We start from the raw sequence: 22,780 nt of genomic DNA, 5'->3' as shown, positions 1-22,780 counted from the left end.
ATATATACTAATACATATATATTTTTAAATATAATATATCCACTATAAAATATATTTTTAAGTAATATATATATATATGATGTAACATATTTATAGTATACATATAATATAAATATTTTTAAAAACTACTTATGTATATTTTCAAGTATAATATATATATATATATATATATATATATTTTTAGGACACTATATAAATATTATATTACATAAAATATAAATAATATATATATATATAATTATAATAAAACACTATTAGGAAATAAAAATAAATCCCTGAACAAAAATATATGTCTATAGCTGCCCATCTTTGTTCATTAGCGTGTAACGAAAATAGGACAAAGATAAAGAGATAAATTTATGTTCGACGTTTAAGATGAATTCCGAAACCAAGCCTACTCTCGTGATGCCAAAGCATTTAGCTCTTCTTCAAGAATCAGATCAAACTTCATGCGACTCCCCTCTGCGGGTCAAGTGAAGACTTGTTTATCGTGTTGGGTTGATTTAAAGTCATATTTTCTTTTAGCGTGATATCCTTTATCTTCAAGTTAAAATCTAGCTCAAAGTTGTAGATGGTTGTTCTTTAAGTCCAAAATACTTGTGAAACCTTTGCGGGTTATTTTGACTGCAAATAGCTCCTCGTTGTTGAGTTGAGCTATACTGTAGATGGCTCCTCCATTGCGAGTTAAATAAAGTGAAATGTTTTTGAAGTCGGATATCGTCCGTCGTGGATTTTTTTTTAAAAAAAAGTAAATTTTATACAGTTTTATTAAAGAAGACACATATAAAACCAAACCGTAACCACAAGTTTCATTAAAAATCCTCCCTACACCTAGATGAAGGAAAAAAATTGCACAAAGGCTACGACATAAAATCTTAGACAGTCCGTGAAAATAACAAAAAAGATGACAAACCAGATTCAACGAGACTACTGAATACCCAAATCACACTGATGTTCAAAACACACACATGAACCCCTGCATTGCAACAAGCATCACCAAATGCTGATGCGAGAGAGAACGAAACAATGGAACCAAGCACCCATGGGAAGAAACCAACAAACTAGTAGAACTAGGAAAGAGTCAAGGTACACAAGTATCAAACACCCCTGCAGTGAGAATTGTAGAAAGAACCGACCAACATGGTCTAAGCAACTACGAGAACAAAAAACTTATTTAAATGAACTGCTAACACCCCAATATCGAAATCTAAATAACTCAATTGCGTACACAACCTAATCCATCATTGACCAATCATCGATGTATCGATCTACTGCAAGGTACACAACCCGTTCCATTACTGACCAGTCATCGCTGCACCTATTAATGGCACTCCACGAGCCAGTCGAGACATCATCACCACCCCATATACTCTAGAATGTCAACCTCAAAAAATAGGATTCTCTATAGAATAGCCAAAACTCAGGGGCAAGAGTCAATAAAGTGTTCTTTAGTCTATAGCACCCTACAGAGGAGCCCACACTATTTCCAGAAATTCTTTGTTGGGACATCAATACAGGCCCACACTACAAAGGAGCCTGAGACTGCTCATCAATAAAATATGCTTTAGAAATATGACAACTCGTGCTTATTCTCACATTCTCTTGGTCCAGCCCACTCAACATTTGTCTTTCCAGGCCTTTCTGAAGCCCATTATCCCAGTCAACAATGTCATGCCCAAAGGAAACACTTCCCATACTATTCACATCTTCTCTCCCTTCATTAAAACCTTCCGACTTATCCTGCTGGATGGTTACATCTGCTTTAGCTTTCACTGCCTTACACAAGTCAACTGAAAAAGTGTTTCTTGAACTTAAGCAAAAAATCAAACCCCTCGATTTTTGTGTTTTTGCCTTGTTGGGAACCTTGAACCCATTCCTCTACCCTATTTTGGGTGTCTGACACCTGCTGAAAACCCACTTGCCCTTCTTACCGAGCCTGAACATCATATTGGCTCCAATCCGAAGAGCTCTCCTCCCACAGATCCTCTGAAACATCCTCTTTAGCCATTTCTGATAACTCAGGAAAAAAATCCTCAACACATTCAACCTTAATTTTAATCAAGAACTTCCTCCCTTACGTGTTAATTATGATGTGTTCAGGAATATCAAATAGACTCACGACCCTGAGAAGCATCTGCGCCACTCTACAGTCCACTCTTTGGGCAGTTTCATCTTGGATCTTCACTAACTTACCCCATCTGGATGCCAAACTAGTAAAGAAAGGAATCGACCAACAATTTAATGGAAATCATATCATGGAGATCGCACAATAAGCTAGGGGTTACTTCCCTCAACCAAAACAGGCTCCAAACTTTCAAACCAGAAAGACAAAGCTTCCCATTTTTCTTCCATCACCATCTTTCTCTCCTCCACCTATTGGAAAACTACCAAACAAGTATTCTTTGCAAAGCCCCACCTTACTACCTTTGCTTTGATGCCCTCATTCCTTATAGCTTTCTGCACAAAATCCACTTCAAAAATTTGCTTTACAGATACCAGTAAGGGATGATCTCAACCAGACCCTTTCCTCAACCAGAATAAAGACTTCCATAGGATTTTTCACCTCCTTCTTATTTCTATGCCTAACCTCTTGAACACCCTTTGGATCTTTATTCACCCAATAATCGTGTCTTTATAGGTCCTTCCATCATGAAACCTATTCATCATCTCCATCTTCCTTACCACTTCAACTGGAGAAGACGATCTTCCAGTCTTAGCCCCTCCTTTTTCAACACTATTTGATCCCTCATCTCTACCATCTTTCTTCCTCCTCGTCCCATATATCTTCTCATATTTGGCTACTGTCACATAAATTCTCCTTCCATCGACCATGACATTATTCATCTTCTCCACTGCATTACACAGATCCTCCTTGCTTGCAAAATGAACAAACGCAAACGTACTGTTGTAACCGATTTCTGGCGATACGACGAGTCTCGACTTATTTTGTGAAAACCCGATTTTGTAAAAGAAATGTTTCGGAGTCGTCATCGACCTTTTGAGTTAGGTAGGTCAAATGCCTAAAAATTTTCTTTTAAAAGAGTTTTTAGGAAAACGTCATTTAAAAGATTTACCGATCCACGTGTAACCATGAATTCATTTTTAAGCAATAAAAAGGGTTCGGGGGCCGATTACGTGTGGGGAAGGATAAACGCCCCCACAACGCCCAAAATTGGTACATATCGATTATATATTGTCTTGAATTAGTAGAAATATAAGAATACAAATACATATTTAAATCACGGTTCCATTATTCCGAATTCAACCATATAATATTATAGAACAAAATTCTAAGGAAAAATAGAAAATATTCTCATATTTCCAATTGAAGAGAAAATACTCCCTAAAATACTTTAGGACAAATGTTTCTCTTTCCAACTGAAATAAAAAGAATATAATAATTTTTCCTAAGAATTTAATCTTAAAATAATGTTTATTCTACCAAAGAAAGAAATTAAACCCATTAATTCTAATTATATTATTAGAAAAGATAAGAGATATTCAATTATTTAAAAATACCGAGACTTAATCTCTAATAAAATTAGACAAATTGTCTCGATAAGTTTAAAATAGTGAATATTTCCTTTTCCCTTCAAAATTAATTAATTTTAAATGCAATCAATTTTTTTTAGGTTTTTCTATTGGGATATTTATTTATTTTAAAATATCAGAAAAAGACATCTAGTTGTCTTAAGACTGTACCTTCTTAATATTTTAAAATAAATAAATATTGCCCTTAATCCAATTATGTAATAAGTTGAGTTATGCTAATGAGGCTTTTAAACGAAATAAAAATGATATATTGAAGCAATTTTAAAAAAAAACATAAATACACAAATATTATATAATAATTACACTAGAATGATAATAAGTCCAAAACATTAAGAAGGATTAAACGTACAATAACAAAATAAGAACTTAAAAAACATACAATAACAAAATAAAAATAATTTAAATGAAACCATAACAATTTATGTTGCTTAAACGTAAATAAACTAAAATACAGTGGTCCAAACATAAATAAAACAAGAACATTAAATAGGAAACATGGACGAGATTGTAACGTAGAATAAAATAGGTGTTCAAATTAAAAGGAATTTAAAGTTTCATCTGTGACCAAAATATCAGTGTTTCAAAAGTTTAGGGTTTAATTTGTGCGAATAAAAATTTAGTAAATTAGTGGCCAAATCAAAACAAAATGAAAACAAATTAATAACTAAAATATAAAGTAAGCTGAAATTGTAGGGACTAAACATAAAATCACCCAAAAATGCATAACATACATATCAAAAAGAAAAATATTCACATCATCACCTATAAAAAAAATGAAATAATCGAAATAGCCCTCCACTAGGACCAAAATGCAAAACACGGACAAAAGTGAGGGGACTTAAGATGCAATTAACCCTTAAAGTCCTACTATAAAACCCATCATTTACTCATTTTTTTCTTCATTTTAAGCCTAAAATAGGAAAAAAATATGAAACTCTCTCTCTCAACTCTCCCTTTCCCTCGGGTAAGGTTCTCGCCTGAAACCAGCGCCACCAATCCATCTGTCGCTCCGGCCACCACACGCGGTGGTCGGAGATCTTAAACCGAACCCAAAACACTCGACTCTCTCCGATCTATCCTCTCAAACCGAACCTCACAACAAAAACCCCATAAATAACCTTGGATCTAACCCCAAAAAAAACTCGACCTTTCGCATGCCCCCTTCTCCGACGACCTTTGACGGCAGAGCGACCTCTACTCACCCCAAAACTGCAAAACCTACCTCTCAAAACCTAGATCTAGGCAGTAAACTAACATACAAGGCCCTAGAGTTTCTGAACTCACTTGACCACCTCGCCGACGACTCACCCCTCGGCCCCAACTCCGATGACACCATTCATTTTCTCAGGTAAATTCGAAACTCTTCCCCATTTATTATTTTTTTTGTTATTTGCTAGTTAGTTGGGCTGATTAGAGTTAAAAACACTTATTTATTTTTATATTTATTATTTCGAATATATACATTATGCTCGAAAAAGAAAGAAAAAAAAAGTTATATTTGAAATGCTAGATCTGGGCTTTTAGAAATATTATCACAGTATTTTGTTTAAAAAAAGTATCTGATGTACTTTACATTCGAACTAAAAAAAAGAACACGATTTCTTGATGGACTAGTAATGAACCGATCAGAAAAATAACATGCATTCGAATAAAAATAAAAATAGTGAATGATATGTAACATTTGGAGTCTGTTATTTCTTGAAGATGAGCGTTTACATTGTATTTTTGCTAGGATCTTCGGATCCCTTTTACAGACTGCTTGCTTGGGTTAAATACCCAGTTACAACCGAATAATAAATAATAAAAAAACACTCCACTTTCTTGTGTTCTGTCTTTTTGGAGGTGAATGGGGTGTTGGTGGTCGTGTTGGAGCAACAATGTTTGGGCATCTCGTTGGGAAAGGTTGAGACACGGGCATTAATATGGGTATATTAAAGAAATGGGCAAGTGGTGATGAAATGTGTGAAGTATAGTGGAACATGGGGTGCAAAAGGTTGTCTTCACGTGGGGGAGGAAATTGCACAAAAGATGGGTTTTGAATAAAAAATAATGTGTAAGAAGTATGAGGTATGGGCCCAATTAATTAAAAAAATGGTGCTCACATGTACTAACCTTATATTTCGGTCTCTTGTTGATAAATAGAATGAACACCCTAATGACTTTTCCATAATAACTAAAACAATCCCATAAAGCACTACGACACACTCTCCTACTAAAATTATCAACGAACGCAGACCAAGTATCTCCTCCATGGACCTCTCCAACTTTGCCAGCAGAAAACTTGCATTTCGAAATCTCACTCTCTCTAACTCTCTCCATTTCTAAATGCAGGACCCTGAATGTTAACAAATACTAATTTCAGATTACTAAAGTTTATACATATGAAAATAGTTATGAAATTCTTCACCATGCATAATATCAAACATAATCATAGGAAAAAGAATGCTCTCTCTTTTTGGTGCTTTCAAAGCCTGTTGTACAAACGTATTCTTAAAATCAAATACAATTAAAAGAATAGAAATTTAACAGAGCACTTAAAACAGACGAGAATAGGAAATATTCTGAAATTCATATCGAAAGCATTTAGAAAACGCTAGTTCTACATGCAATAAATAAGCACAAAAGAGCATTACGAGCCCTACTTAAAACAACTAATTCCGTTTAAAACGAGCAGCAACCAGATTTTTGGTTGATTTCCTGTCCTCGAATCTGCACTGTTGCAGGTTTCGCACTGTTCATCGTCGGTTGGCTTGCCACTCTGCCAACCATAAAGAAATAAGGACCGATGAACATATAAATTATATGTTTAGCACCTAAACTTTTATTTTTGTTCCGTTTCGATACTCAAACTTTATTATTTTTCAAAACCATACCTAATATTTAGTTTGAGTTTCAATTTGGTATCCACAATTAAAAAATTAACAGAACTGTTGATCTGACATTTTTATATTTTTTCCAATGATGAGATGACATGACATAACATTACCTTATGGTGACACATCAATATTACCGTTAAGTTTTTAAAAGTACCAAAATGAAACCTAAACTAGATGTCAGGTGTGATTTAAAAAAAAGTTTTGGTACCAAAACGGAAATAAAGTAATAGTTTAGGTACTAAATGTGTAGTTTTTCTAAAAAAATAAGAACCTATCAATTAAAGATGAAATGAATTCATCTACCATATCTATTTGTTTGTACCTATTCTTGATTGAAGCAGCCATGGCCATGAAAGCTTCTTCAACATTCGTGGCACTCTTAGCACTTGTTTCCATGAAAGGAATCCCAATTTCATCTGCAAAGACCTGTACAATGAAAATAGCCCACGAATGGTGAAATTCCCTATGTTTTCCGATACCTACACCTCAGTTTAAATTTGCAACAAGTGCTTCCAATCAATTTACCTTTGCTGTTTCATAGGACACAGCTCAGTTTGCTGTTAGATCAGACTTGTTCCCAACTAAAAGCTTGTTCACATTATCACTGGCATAGCGGTCAATTTCATTTAGCCACTGCTTGACGTTGTTGAAACTCTCTTGGTCTGTCACATCATAAACAACCTGCCAAGATGTTAGCAGCATGAGATCGATCCTAACACCTGCATAAAAAAAAAACAAGCGAGGAACTACACAAATAAAATCTAAAATACGGCACTTACTATGATACCATGAGGACCGCGATAATAGCTGCTAGTTATTGTCCTAAAACGTTCTTGTCCAGCAGTGTCCCACTGGATATCGAGCGATAAACATGAAAAGGCAATCAACAATGATCAGCACAAAAGATGCATATACAGATTTCAACTGTATAAATCATCAAATGATTCTTCAACCGGAAAGGGGGAAAATAATTGAGTATATATTGTATTAAATGTATTATATTACATTGTTAATGTAGGATATTAGTTTACATATTATAGGACCTTAATACTTATATATATAAATATAATGTTTATAAACAAAGAATGAAAAAAAATATTCTACTTAAAAAATTCTACAAATATCATAGAATAAGATAAGAAACAGTGTTTAAAAAGGCGCAACTGAGATGGCATCTAGGCACTAAGGCGAGGTGAGGGTGAAGGCCTAATCAGGTCTAGGCGAGGCGATTTCAATGAAGCGTAGCAAAGGCGCGCCTAAAGCACACTACGCGCCGAGGCATAGCAAGGCGCCGCCCTTTCAATTTTTTGTTGTCTTCTTTTATTATGTTTTACATACTAACTTATATATCAACAACAACAAAAAAAGTAAAAATGCAATGTCAGTGAAGAAAAGAGTAAAATATGGTGGGGGTGATTAGAAAAGAGAGTTTCATGGGATGAATAGAGGCCATTTTTTGTATTAAAAAAGGTAACCGACTGAGCAGACAAAATGAGAGAGAGGCATGCTTGCACGGATTGAGAATCAGGAAGGAAAAGATAGGTTTCAGTGAGTTTTTTTTTCATAGTGATGGGTTCTTGAGCAGCAAGTTTAGCACATGGTGAAATTTGAATCCATGAGAAAGAAAGAAAAACTTGGAAACAATTTAGAAATACGAAAATGGAGGATTAGGGTGGATAGAGGAGGGTTTTAGAGTTTAGGTGGTGATAACAAGGAGGAATACATGTTTGTTGAGAGGTGCGAGGTGGAGGGACAAGAAGGAGACAAGTAAGAAGTTGATGCCAACTCATTATTAGACTTTTATTTATTGTATCGGTTTCTTATATGGAATAGTTTACCAAGGAAGAAAAGGGGGGTTTGCTTGGGTTCTCAAGGTTCAATAGTTGATGGAATAAAAAGTAGTGTTTAATGCATAAAATACTGATAATGAATAATCTTTAGTAATTATATTTCATAAATTGTTCTTTTTGTTTGATTATGCAACTCGAAAAAAACTTGTATATATTTATTTTTTAAAAGTGCGTCTCACTTCAATATGGCGTGCGCCTTGTGCCTTGGCTATAAAACCCCTACCGCCTTAATGCGCCTTGCGATTTTTCTAACATTGATAAGAAGTAGACGCACATGGGCATAAAGATATGCTTGAAGAGATTATTGCTCTAAATGTCAATGAAATATGACTTTTGATAATGGGCGTTCAGTGTCAGATTCAACCTTGATGACTCCACTAAAGCTAGATTTGTTGCTAAAGGCTATAATCAAACTTATAGAGTGGATTATAATGATACTTTCTCATCGACTGCTAAATTTGCTTCTATCAAATTATGTCTCCGCTACAACGACTTTTGATTAGCTTCTACAACAATTAGACAAATAACCTTTTTTTTTCATGGTGATCTTTAGGAAGAGGTATATATGGAGTAGACACTTGATTTTGTTGCTCAGTGGAATATAGTAAATTATGTCGTTTGAAAAAAAAAACTTTATATAACTTGTAACAAAGTTCTCGACTTTGGTTTGAAAAGTTTAACCAAACTTTTGAGAAGTTCGGGATACAAAAAAGAATTAGATCATTCTATTTTCTATAAAAAGACTGATAGGTGTATTACTCAATTAGTTGTATGTGTAGATAATATTGTAATCACAGGTGATGACTCTAGAAGAATTTCATCTCTGAATATTTTTCTCTACTCAATTCCATACCAAATACTTGAGGATGTTAAAATATTTTCTTGAGTTGTAGTTAGCATGAGTAAGAATGAAATCTTCTTATCTTAGAAAATATATAAGCTTGATTTATTATCAAAGTAAAAAAATTAGGAGCTAAACCAAGCAATACCCCAATGGTTCTCAATTTAGGTGAATTATTTAGATGTCGTGAAAGGTACAAAATATTTATTGGGAAGTTAAATGTATAAGCTTATCTGGTAAGTGTATTGAGTCAATAAATATATCTGAAGACACCAGATTTTGTCCTGCCAACCGAGGAGTCTTCATGTAACCAAAAAAGAAGAGTTGGATTAGGACTCAAATACTAGTCTAAAATAGAGTTGGATTAGGACTCAAATACTAGTCTAAAATAGGGTTTTTTATTACTATAAATAAGCCTTGTAATTACCACACCAGAGGACACGATTATCATATGGGATTACGCACACACAAAAAATACCCAAAGCAAATACGCAAGAAGCTCCAAAGATTCGCTTGTAATTTTCAACAGAGAAATAAAAGAGGTATTTTTACCTATATTGCTTCGATTCTCGCTTGCATGTGGCTTGTTTCACTTCCCCTTTTCCGTTTTTACTTTGAAAGGGCCGATGAACACAAGGGAACCGAGATATTTTCTCTTAGATCTACGCTTCCCCGAGGCTTATTTTGAAAAACCGATTTGATTTTCGGTTAGAGGGGAAGAGATTTTTAAAAATTTATATTAGTCCCTTTATTTATTATATGGATATTTTATTCATTTATTTTTATTATTCATGTTATTATTATTATACGTATATATATATATTTTAAATTATTTTCATTTGATTTTTTACTATATTTTATTATTATTATATATATATGTTTCTTTAATATTTTACTTATAAGTCTATTATTACTATATATATTGTAATTATCTTTATCTAGTTATATTTTTTATACTTTTAATAGTTTATTTATATACCTATTATTAATATATATATTCTTAATTATTTTTATTTGATTATTTCTTTATTTATGTAATATATCTTATAACTTTATATATATATATATATATATATTATTTTTATTATTATTTTCCTTTTTTATTCATTATTATATTATTTTTTTAAAACCTTGTGTCTTTTTTATTATTATTATTAAACATTATATTATATATTACTAACCTAGAGGACCCATTTTTTTGTTTTATTTCTAACTAAAGTCTCTCTCACTTTCCTCTTTTTGTCTTATTTCTGACTAAAGCCCCCCACTTTCGGTGAAGTGAGAGGATAGCTTTTCTATTTTTAAATATTTGTTATATATATATATAGCTTATTTATTTTATTAATACTTTGATATATATATATATATATTTTTCATTTTTCAAATATTACTATATATAATTATTACTTTACTATTTTTTTCCTTATCTTATTTATTTATTTTATTTTTTCCCTTTTATTGTATTCTCTTTATCTTATTTGTTTTCTTTACCTTGTTTATATAACACATTTCTTATTTTTTTAAGGATATTTTCAAATCAATCTAAGGTAAGTATTTTTACCTTTTAATTTTAACTTATAATTTTCTTAATTTAAGACAACTGAAAATTAAATAGTACCGAAAGGGCAGTTCAAGGGTGCTAACCCTTCCTTGACTGTAACCGACTCCCGAATCCGACACATCTTTGGTAAGACGCAGATCAGGTCAGAAATAAGGTATCCGATCTACCTATTTATCTTAAAATAAAAGATCGGTGGTGACTTCAATCCACATTTTCCTAAGTCAAAGCCCAATTCTGGGACCCAACCGAAAGACGGTTGCGAAAGCTTGGTGACTCCGCTGGGGACACAGGTAAGTGAGTCAGGCTAAGGTAATTTCCAGTTGTCTTTTTAACGAAAAGGGTAAGTTTAAAATTTAAGGTAACATTTCGATCCTTATTACTTACCTTTGATTATATTTTTTCGAGTAAATAGTTGATCGTTTTCTAGTGATTTCAGCTTTCCAAACTTTTTCATTCAAGGCTCTAAATCCGAGCTCCGAACTGTTTTAAGTGGGGGTGAAAGCGACGCATTCGTGTGAATTTATTCACCGCATATGCCAAGCAAGTAGCCTTTGGGATTCATATACCTTATGTCTTCGTGTGAATTTATTCTCCGCATAGACATAAGGGAATGTGTCCTCTCGAGTTTAACTTAGTCCACACAAGCCTGTGATGGGTTTAGGACTAAGGGTCTGGTAAGCCCAAGGGGGCACCAGTAAGGAGAACTCGGGTACCATTTTTTAGAACCTAAACCGGGAGAATTTGAAGAAATAGAGCCTACCCCAAAACCACATTCCAAAACCTAGGACATTTCTTTCCTAACCATGTTTTTTTTCTCTTATGTTTTTTTCTTGCCATTTATTTTTTTTATTTCTATTTATTTTTATTTTACTAAATGTTTGTCTTTGTGTTTGTTTTTAAATCATTTACATCATAACAAGAGGCTATTGATCCCTAAAAAGGTGTTTGTTACACAAAATAATCTGAATTAATGGATAAAGGTGTTGTAATACAAGAGATTAAAAACCCCGAGGTACGACTATGGTCCGAGAAGACTCAGAAGGAAAATGAAGATAGTCTTCAAAGAAGCTATGTGTCAGAGCTGGTTAGCTACGCCTCTATCAGCCTAAAGCAGAACGACGTGCAAGAGTTTCGGGACATCTGGGGCAATTGAAAGAATGATCAAAAACAAAAGTTCAGCCAACAGTACGGTGACATTGCATTGTTGCTTCAAATCAAGACTGATAAGCCCTTGATCAGAGCCTTGGTTCAGTTCTGGAACCCGGGATATAGTTGCTTCACTTTTAATCAGGAGGAGATGGTGCCCACCATTGAAGAGTACACTACACTGTTGCACTGAGAAAATATTAGACTGGAGCAAGCTTATATTAAACACATCAAAAGTCAGCCTTTCAAGAGTGCACTAGCCAAGGTTGTTGGGGTTGACGAAAGGTAGGTAACAGACCAAGCTCGATGTAAAGGCAGTGGGGAAGGAATTGCCTGGCTTCATATCAAGCAACTGATGAAGGACCATCCCGATGAGTGGAAGGCAATAGACCTGTTTGCACTGGGTTTGTATGGCCTGATTATATTTCCGAAGACTTTGGGGTACATTGACACAGTCGTGGTGGAACTGTTTGAGCAACTTTCGAAATGAGTCAATCCAGCATCGACCATCTTAGCCAAGACCTTTCGATCTCTCAACCATTGCCGAAGAGCTGGCGGAGGTAGATTCATTGGGTGTGTTCAGCTCCTTCAAGTCTGGATTCACAGCCACTTCTGGAAGACTAATGGAGTTGCCTACCGCCGATTTAGCACTACGTATTCACCTTTGAGAGAGTTCATCACCATGAAATGGCATGAAGGCGCTTCAAAAGAGAAGTGGATGAAAGTCTTCACTCATCTCCAAGATCAGGATATTACCTAGAGAGCCCCCTGGTTGTTCCTCAGTGACGTTCTTTTTCGATGTGGGGACTCTGACACTATGACCTTACTGGACTTTGGGGTGCAGTTGGGTATTCTCTGTTGTTAGCACTTAGATAGTATGGGGCACATCAGTTTGTCCCAGCAACATGCGGACTAGCCAGATCAGAGTTTGAGTATCACGGTGACAACTATAAGAAGATGATCAAGGAAGCAGTCGATTCATGGAAGAAAGTATTCTAGATGGATGTTGTAGCTGTCAGAAACATGCTTACTCCTGACTATGTGGAGTGGCGAAGATTGAGAAAAATGACAATATCCCGGTGCCAGATTATGAGGACACCCGAACCCTGGAAGAACATTTCAGGCCCGTCTTTTCTGAACTTGAGATAGCCAAGACAGAGTTTGAAGCTGTGAATAACGAGCTGAAGCAGAGGGTAAAGGAGCTTGAAGCTGAGCGCTATCAGTGGAAGCTAGATGTCGACTCTCAGAAAGATTGAGCAGACAAACTTGAAAAAGAATAGAAAAAAGTCTGTTTTGAGCTTGAAGACTTGAGAAATGGGTATCAAGATAAAGTCAATAACTCTAAGTTGAAAGTGGCTTCTGAATACTGGAAAGACGAAGCTCATAGCCTGAAATGAAAGTTCGAAGGGCCTGATGAGAGAGCTTGGAAGGAACAGATGAAGACTGTCCAGAGGCGCTTAGCAGACAGTCAGCATCAAAACCAATGCTTGAGAATCCAGATGGTTGATCTGGAGAAACAACATGAGAGAGATGGCAAAACAATAGCTGAGTTAGAAGCTATTGTAGATGGGTTCAAGAAGAAAGTGAGCGAGCTTCAGATAATGCTCTTTGATGGAGGTTTACAGTGGCATTTTCGTTGGGAGCAAGCACAACAAAGGGTGAAGGTCAGAGACGCAGTCATCCAAGACTTCCTAGATCAAGTACAGAAGGCAGCTCGTCATCTACACGGCCTGACAAGGGAAGCTGGAATGGTCCGACAAGGCATACAACTAGTAACAGATGAAGACAGAAGACTTGTCAACCTACTAGTAGCTGTTCGGGGTCTAGAGGATTTAGTCTGAATGTACCTTTGATCGTTTTTATGTCTCTTACAAGATAAAACATTTTTGTCTAAGTAAAGATTATTTTTAATAATGGACACTTTTCTGGATCAATGCCTCGAACATTTCATGCATTCTTGCATTTTTGCCTTTTTGCATCTTCATCTACATTTTTAAGCATTTTCACAAACATGAAATTAAGTCATGAAGGACTCGATGAAGTGGATTTAACCACATGGAAGCAAGATTGTAACATTAAAGAGCCTAATTAGCTGATGGTAGGACAAAGCCGGCCAGGATGATCTAAGAAAAGAATCCCCTAAGGACTACGATGTTGAAGCTGTTAGCTGTTACCACATAAGAAGCCCCAAACATTCCTCTAAGAACTATAAGACACTGAAGCGCAAGATCCAAAACCTGATGGATTCAAGGGCATAAACGGCCGAAGAAGGGGGCATGGCATATACCGTTTGCACATAGAGGATTGTTTTGTTTAAACACATCTCTAATCTTTCATTGTTTTCAAATATTAAATGAATTAAGGCTTCTTTTAATTCTTCAAGAATTATAGATTTTTGACATATGGCAAGGTTAGACCTTTCTTATCCTGTCTCAAACCCCAAAACAAAATACCTTGATTTTTTACCTAAAATAACTCATGGTCATTACAAAAAAGACCAAATTTTGACATTATCTCCCTTTGAAATTCTTGAACATTACCTTTATCTTTTTGATACACTGATGCAGGGGGATCCGAGACAGATGATGCTGAGCTATCAGATTGCACCTTGATGGCGCTGAGATACCATGAATTGGCAGATCAGCGCAAAGGCGGGAATTGATTGTGGCATGTTCCTCATTGGGGTCGTTTTGAGTATGTTTCAGTCTTTTGGCTATAACTTTGGCTACAGGTGTCAGAATCGCGCATAAGACCCCAATCTGGAAAGCTCTTTTCAACGCGCAAGCTCTTCACATGAGCTATGCTCCATGTGGCCTTTTTTTCAACCTCAAATTCTACCATTTTCCCCTCCGAATCACTAGATTTAGATATTTTTTACTATTTATGGTAATATTTCGATTGTCAATTAGGAAGTCAATTTAAATCCTATTTAGGCCGGATTTTTTGAAGATTGCTTATTTTATTTCGAATTTCAATTTAGAGTGATTTTCATGATTTTGCTATTTTTGGCAAAATTCGAATAAAGACGATTTTTGGCTATAACAATCCGGCTTGTGGACTGATTTTGGTATTGTTTGATTTGATAATATTTTATTAAACCCTAGAGACTTTTTTTCTCTGTATTTTTTTGGGCGAATTTTCTCTTGTGAATCATCTGTTGGAGTGCTTGTAGGATAATCACTATTCTGTCTGGCGTCATATACCCACACCTTTCTTTGAGTCAATAAGATCACACCATTGTCTTTTTAGACTCAAAATTGACATTTTTACACCATTAAAGCCCACAGCATCGAGTTGTTCATTTGAACATGAGCATTCTTCTAATACATAACTTGGGGCATCTCGTAGGGAGCTTAAACATTAAGACATCTGGGGGAAAAAGAAGAAGAATTCATCCGAAATAATTCTATCATGCATGAATTACACTATTTTCATGTAAATAGAATTAATCCTGAAAATCTATCCCCTTGGGGATACCTCTTCTGTGAGGACTTCCATGTATGAAATGATGAACGTCTTTCTTTCTTTATCCCTTCATAACAGGAGAAAAAATATATCCCTTGTGTCCCCTTTTGAGCATATAGTATTTTTCTTCTGATTCAACCCTAACCAAGGATCACCCTCCACACTGGGGGCAAGGTGAAAGAAATCTGCTCACATGAGTGAAGACATCAATCCAAAGGAAATACCAAAAGGTGGGCCAAATACCAAGTGCGAAAATTCAATCAAGAACAAAAAAGAAAAAACAAGAACAAAAAAGAAAAGAAGCAAAAATCAAAAGGAAAAGGGACAAAAAGCACATGCAAAGATTCCTTAAAGACAAATGGCACATCAAGCTTCAAACTATGAGATTGATCAAGCACAATCATTCTTGAATTACTGAATCACTTCACTCGAAGATCATAGAGCATCAGGAGAAAGATACATTTTGAGCAAGACAAGATCGAGGGCATCAGAATAAATTGATCCTTGGTTCAATACCCTGAAACACTTATTTGGGCTTATTTATCATTTTCTTTCATAACCATGAGCCCTGGCCTACATTACGTGCCTTAAAATTCCCTTCTAATCATACATGGATTTCTAAACAAAAGAGACTATCTTCAGATTTCATCTCGTCCATCAGGATTAATTTGCAAAAAAACAATGTAATTAATGCATGGTAGAGAAAAATGACAAAGGGGGTTCAAGACGTAAATATTGAATAATGTCTTGAATCCAAATGAGGGTTCGAGTTGAAAACCTGAAAAGGCGACTCGAATATAAAAATTGTGCAACTGAGGCGATCACACAAATTCCTTGATAAGGCATAGCACAATCCGAGTGTGACAACAAAGGTTGGGAGTCAGAGAACACTTCCAGCAGAGAAACATGCAAGCTACCCCATCAATCCTTTGAGCATAAAATGCCAAACCTTTGACCAAACATGATAATCTGAGACTTTTTTATCCGTTCCTTACTGAACTATTTCCCAAAGATAGCTTTGATCTTGACACTTATCAAATAGCTATAATTTATTGAAGGATTAACATTGTAATTAATTCTTTGATATCCGATGAACTCTAGTTTTATGATTCGTCTCAATTGTAAAACCGTGAAAGTGACAATATTTTCAAAACTTTTGGTTAAACATTTTTCGAAACTCTTTTAATTGATATTTTCATAACTTTGAAAATAAAAGAGAAAGAAAAAGATTTTTTTTTCAAACAAGACAGTCTCTCTAGAGTGGATCTTGGTAAATGACATGTGACTCTTAGACACAAAGCTCGTGCTCAGAATCAATGTTGAAGTAAGAAATGAGGAACATTTGGGGCATCTTTGAAGATTCAACATCAAATATTGGGGCTTTTTTAGATATTGGGGCATCTTTGGGGATTCAACATCCTAATGCGAATTATCATACATTCTGAAGGCATTTCCTCCACATGCAGGAATAAACAGGCAAAAATGAGGCTCTATCCAAGAGATAAATGACATTAATTCATGTTGCATGCATCTTAGACATACTTGAGAGCACTACATTTATCATTTTTAGCATACAAAATTTGTGCATCTTTAGAGTCAAGTTTCAACTTCAATGCGAAAGATACCTGATTCAAAAGAGTTTGTAAAAGTCGATAGTGGTTGCTTAACTAGCAAGGAGCTACACCTCAACTAATTTGATATATTGAAAGATCGACAGATCTTAGAATCAACTTCAGACGAGTTCGAGAGCTAATTTAGAACCGATCCAGTTCTCATTTTCAAGTTGGATTTCAACTTCACGATGAATGATATCTAATTCCTGGCTCAACTTTACGGCGAAGGGGCCACTTACGGTTTCAACTTCACGACGAAGGGAATCGTGCTCACCATTGTCTCTCTTGAGATAGTTTCCCTTGAAACAAACTTTGTCTCTCTTGAGACAGTTTCCCTTGGAAAAAAACTTTTGAAATTGTTTCTCTTGAAACACAAAAACCTTTGAAACATAAACATTGAAAACATTTCCCTTGAAATGAATTTTTTCTCTCTTGAGGCAGTTTCCCTTGAAACAAAATCTTTGAATATGGTTTTCTTGGAACTAATTTCATCTCCCCTTGAGACAATTTCTTTTGGAACTAAGTTTTGTCTCTCTTGAGACAGTTTTTCTTAAAACAAAATTTTGTCTCTTTTGAGACCGTTTCTCATGAAACAACAGATATCTTTGAGATCGTTTCCCTTGAAACGAATTCTGTCTCTTTCGAGACAATTTCTCTTGAAGCATCATCTGAACCGTTACACTCGGCTCAAGCACATACTTGGGATGGTCGAAAGCATTTCTCAAATCAAAAAAATAGAATGTGCACATCATATTTGAATATTTGAAGAATTCGAGATCAGTGATCAGAACTTGAAGATTCCAAAACTAAGATTCCATAAAAGCACCCGGATATCAAGATTTCTCTCCTGAGCCCAAAAATAACATATGTTGCATATGCATTTTAGGCATACCTAAGAGCATTGCATCCATCTCATCACATATATGCATAACTTTTTCAGGTTTTAGCTATAGTCAATTTCAACTTCACAGCGAAGGATATTGAGCTCAAAGCTACACAATCAACTCGAGAGTAGATTTCAACTTCGCGACGGAGGATATCTAGCTCGAAGCCAAACTTCACAATACTTGGATTTCAACTTCACGACGAAGGATATTCAAGTCAAGGCTCAACTTCACAACGAAGGGGTCATCCACGATTTCAACTCCACGACGGAGGATATCGTTCCCACACATCCACGATTTCAACTCCACAACGGAGGATAGCGCGCCACTCGAGACAACACAAGTTCAACTTCACAACAAAGGGACAACTGGTTGTCAACAAACCACTTTTCAGTTTCATTCAGAGCCAATTTCAACTTCACAACGAAGAATATTGGACTCGGGACAACACAAGTTCAACTTCACAACAAAGGGACGGCTGGTTGTCAACAAACAATTTCCCAATTTCAGAGCCAATTTCAACTTCACATCGAAGGATGTTGGAATCGAGACCACAAGTTCAACTTCACAACGAAGGGACGGCTGGTTGTCAACAAATAATTTCCCAATTTCAGAGCCAATTTCAACTTCACAGTGAAGGATATTGGACTCGAGACGACACAAGTTCAACTTCACAACGAAGGGACGACTGGTTGTCAATAAACAATTTCCCAAATTCAGGGTCAATTTCAACTTCACATCGAAGGATATTAGACTCAAGACAGCACAAGCTCAACTTCACAGCGAAGGGACGGTTGGCTGTCAACAAACAATTTTTCAGTTCCAGAGCCAATTTCAACTTCACAACGGAGGATATTAGACTCGAAACAATACAACCTACTTGGATTTCAACTTCACGACGAAGGATATCCAATTCTCATGCTCAACTTCACGACGAAGGGGCCATATACATATACGACTTCACAACGAAGGGTATCATACCCCAACGGATTGACTTAACTTCACGATGAAGGGGTCATCTGTAACATCACAACACCAAAGTCTTCAGGTCAAGTTCCACCTTCACGACGAAGTATCTTGAGCCAGAAGACGATTCAGAGGCCACTTGTCAAAAGCTTTAAGCTCGTTTTCAACTTCACGACGAAGGATTTCGTGCTCAGAATTTTCAAATTTTGACTCAACCTCACAATGATTTCAACTCTACGATAGAGGATATTCGATATGGACAAAATTTGTGTCTTGTAATCTTTGCTCCATTTTTGTTACACAATAATGAGCAAAGAGGGGCAGCTGAAGACACCAGATTTTGTCATGCCAACCGAAGAGTTGGATTAGGACTCAAATACTAGTCTAAAATAGAGTTGGATTAGGACTCAAATACTAGTCTAAAATAGGGTTTTTTAGTACTATAAATAAGCCTTGTAATTACCACACCAGAGGACACGATTATCATACGGGATTACGCACACACAAAAAATACCCAAAGCAAATACGCAAGAAGCTCCAAAGATTCGCTTGTAATTTTCAACAGAGAAATAAAAGAGGTATTTTTACCTATATTTCTTCTATTCTCGCTTGCATGTGGCTTGTTTCAATTCCTCTTTTCCGTTTTTACTTTGAAAGGGCCGATGAACACAAGGGAACCAATATCTTTTCTCTTAGATCTACGCTTCCCCGAGGCTTATTTTGAAAAACCGATTTTATTCATTTATTTTTATTATTCATGTTATTATTATTATACATATATATATATATATTTTAAATTATTTTCATTTGATTTTTTTACTATATTTTATTATTATATATATATATATACGTTTCTTTAATATTTTACTTATAAGTCAATTATTACTATATATATTGTAATTATCTTTATCTAGTTATATTTTTTTATACTTTTAATAGTTTATTTATATACCTATTATTAATATATATATTCTTAATTATTTTTATTTGATTATTTCTTTATTTACGTAATATATCTTATAACTTTATATATATATATATATATATATATATATATATATATATATATATATATATATATATATATATTTTTATTATTATTTTCGTTTTTTATTCATTATTATATTATTTTTTTAAAACCTTGTGTCTTTATCATTATTATTATTAAACATTATATTATATATTACTAACCTAGAGGACCCATTTTTTTGTTTTATTTCTAACTAAAGTCTCTCCCACTTTCCTCTTTTTGTCTTATTTCTAACTAAAGCCCCCCACTTTCGGTGAAGTGAGAGGGTAGCTTTTCTATTTTTAAATATTTTTTGTATATATATAGCTTATTTATTTTATTAATACTTTGATGTATATATATATATATATTTTCATTTTTCAAATATTACTATATATAATTATTACTTTACTATTTTTTTCCTTATCTTATTTATTTATTTTATTTTTCCCTTATATTTTATTCTCTTTATCTTATTTGTTTTCTATACCTTGTTTATCTAACACATTTCTCGATTTTTTAAGGATATTTTCAAATCAATCTAAGGTAAGTAATTGGGATCGTATTTTTACCTTTTAATTTTAACTTATAATTTTCTTAATTTAAGACAACTGAAAATTACATAGTACCGAAAGGGCAGTTCAAGGGTGCTAACCCTTCCTTGACTGTAACCGACTACCGAATCCGACAAATCTTTGGTAAGACGCAGATCAGGTAAGAAATAAGGTATCCGATCTACCTATTTATCTTAAAATAAAAGATCGGTGGCGACTCCAATCCACATTTTCCTAAGTCGAAGCCCAATTCCGGGGCCCAACCGAAAGACGGTTGCGATAATATCACCAATTGTCAATCATTGCGAAGGAAACAGAGGTTTTACATTATTTGTAAAGTACACTCCGAACGTAAAATTCTACATGATAATCATGATCATACTAGAATATTTTTTTATTTAGATTGGGTGTAAGGAAGATAGGAAATCTATTCTAGGTTATTGTGTTTGTTGGAGGAAACTTAATTTATGGAATAGTAAGAAATAAAATATGGTCTCACGATCTAATACAGAAACTTAATATAGAGCTATGATTAAACTTGTGCGTGAAATCCTATGAGCACATCAGCTCCTCCATGAAGTAGTAATTTAGGTTTCAAGAAGCTATAGTGTGACTGATAATCAGGCTACATTTCATATTTCTTCTACTTCGACCTTTCCTGAATGAATTGAACACGTTAAATTTGATTGTCATTTCATTTACAAAAAGATCTAACATAATTTGATTACTATTAGTTATGTGTTACAGATTTGTACGCTAAATATTATACATATTATAGGACCTTTATAATTGTATATATATACCCATAATATTAATTAATAAAATTTGAGAAAGTATTCTATTTCAAAATTTTACCGAACAAAACACAGTTAAAGCAAGAAAAGAACATGTGCACCACGGTTGAAACATGGGTTCCAAATAAATCTTGACTAACAAAAGGAACGATAGCCAACAAATTACGAACTTACTATTTGGAGTTTGATGGTTTTTCCATCCTGCTCCACAGTGCGAATTTTCTGCATATAAGAAAACGATTTGTAATTGAATTACCATTCACAAGACTAAAATGAACAAACAATATTATAAAAGTTTTGAGACAATACTTACGAAGTCAACACCGATGGTACTGATGTAACTCTCTAGATATGAATCATCCTGGTTTGCAAAAATGAGTTCAAACATATAAACCTCTAACTAAAAGAAGAAAAAAATATCTCAAATCATGAAGCTAAGGTCAAAAGGCATGAAACACAAAGAGTAACCAAGAACTTACAGCAAACCTCAAAAGTAAACATGATTTCCCAACACCAGAATCTCCAATAAGCAAAAGTTTAAACAGATAATCACTGCCATAAAAAAATATTGAGAATAAATTCTGAAAATAGTAAAAAAATACAACATATAAGCAAACATCCGATGAAAGCTCCTAATCAATCAAGATTATATTTTCTCCCTAGCAGTATGAGCTTTTTATACGTCTTCAGAATGTGCGTAATCAATATCCACTTGATCACTTCCAACTTAAGCCTCATTCCTTAATATATCTTCAATTCCTCCACAAACTGTAACGCAACTTAAAAAATCACTTCTATAAGTCACGATTTTCAGCCACAAATATTATTTATTAGCCAACTTATCATGAGAAAAACAATAAACACATTTGAAACTCCAATCAATCGGATCCGATTAACAAGGCCATGAATAACCAATATAAAGAAAGAAACACAGGTATACAGACAAACAAATAACCGCTAATTCAAAAGAGTTATAATAAAAAAACAGATCTATAGAAAATAAACCAAAACAGAGTGTTTAATATAAATAAAACAAAAGAAATTAATAGGTTACTACTGTTCTCTAAGATTTGAAGAGGAGGGGGAAAAAGCTTACTATTCGGGATTCATGACGGCGACGAGTTAGAATATGCTTAACCACGAGATGTCGAAGCAGAGGATAGAGGGAACCGGAAATCAGAACTCACATATAGAACTACCGGTGATTTGAGACGCCGCCGGAAAAAATGAAAAACGAAGAGAACTTCTGTTGCCGTGAATTGGAAGAAGAAATCGATGCAGTTAAAAGGGCACGTTCACGTTGTAATTTTTTATGTTACAAATAAAGTGGCAGACTTCTTGGAGTTTTAATTAATTTGATTAAATTTTAGAAGAGTAAACTACACACTTAGTCACCTAATTTTTGTACTTTTTTGTTCTAATCATATGACCTTTACAATTTTTAATTTTATCACTAAACTTTTAAATTTTACTCTTTTTAAGTGTTTATGTCGTTTAAATTGGTTAAGTAATTTTATGCAAAAAAATTATAAAATTTTTCTCTCAAATCTATATTTTTAGAATCACTTTGAGTCACTGATGTTAAATAAAATAATAATAAATTAGATGACTCTATTCCCATATGTAATGGGGTAAGAGGGAGATAGGATAGTAAGCTGCCCCCAACGCC

The 22,780-nt window shown here is 34.4% G+C and overlaps 1 pseudogene; it reads right to left on the bottom strand.

The window, feature by feature from the left end:
• Window positions 1-6,032: 6,032 nt before the first annotated feature.
• On the bottom strand, window positions 6,033-22,406 carry LOC120199133 (annotated as a pseudogene).
• Between the last annotated feature and the right edge of the window lie 374 nt (window positions 22,407-22,780).

The sequence above is a fragment of the Hibiscus syriacus genome, unplaced genomic scaffold, assembly GCF_006381635.1.
Source record: "Hibiscus syriacus cultivar Baekdansim isolate YM2019G1 unplaced genomic scaffold, ASM638163v2 tig00005377_pilon, whole genome shotgun sequence".
Taxonomy (NCBI): domain Eukaryota; kingdom Viridiplantae; phylum Streptophyta; class Magnoliopsida; order Malvales; family Malvaceae; genus Hibiscus; species Hibiscus syriacus.
This window is presented reverse-complemented; position numbering and strand designations above follow the sequence as displayed.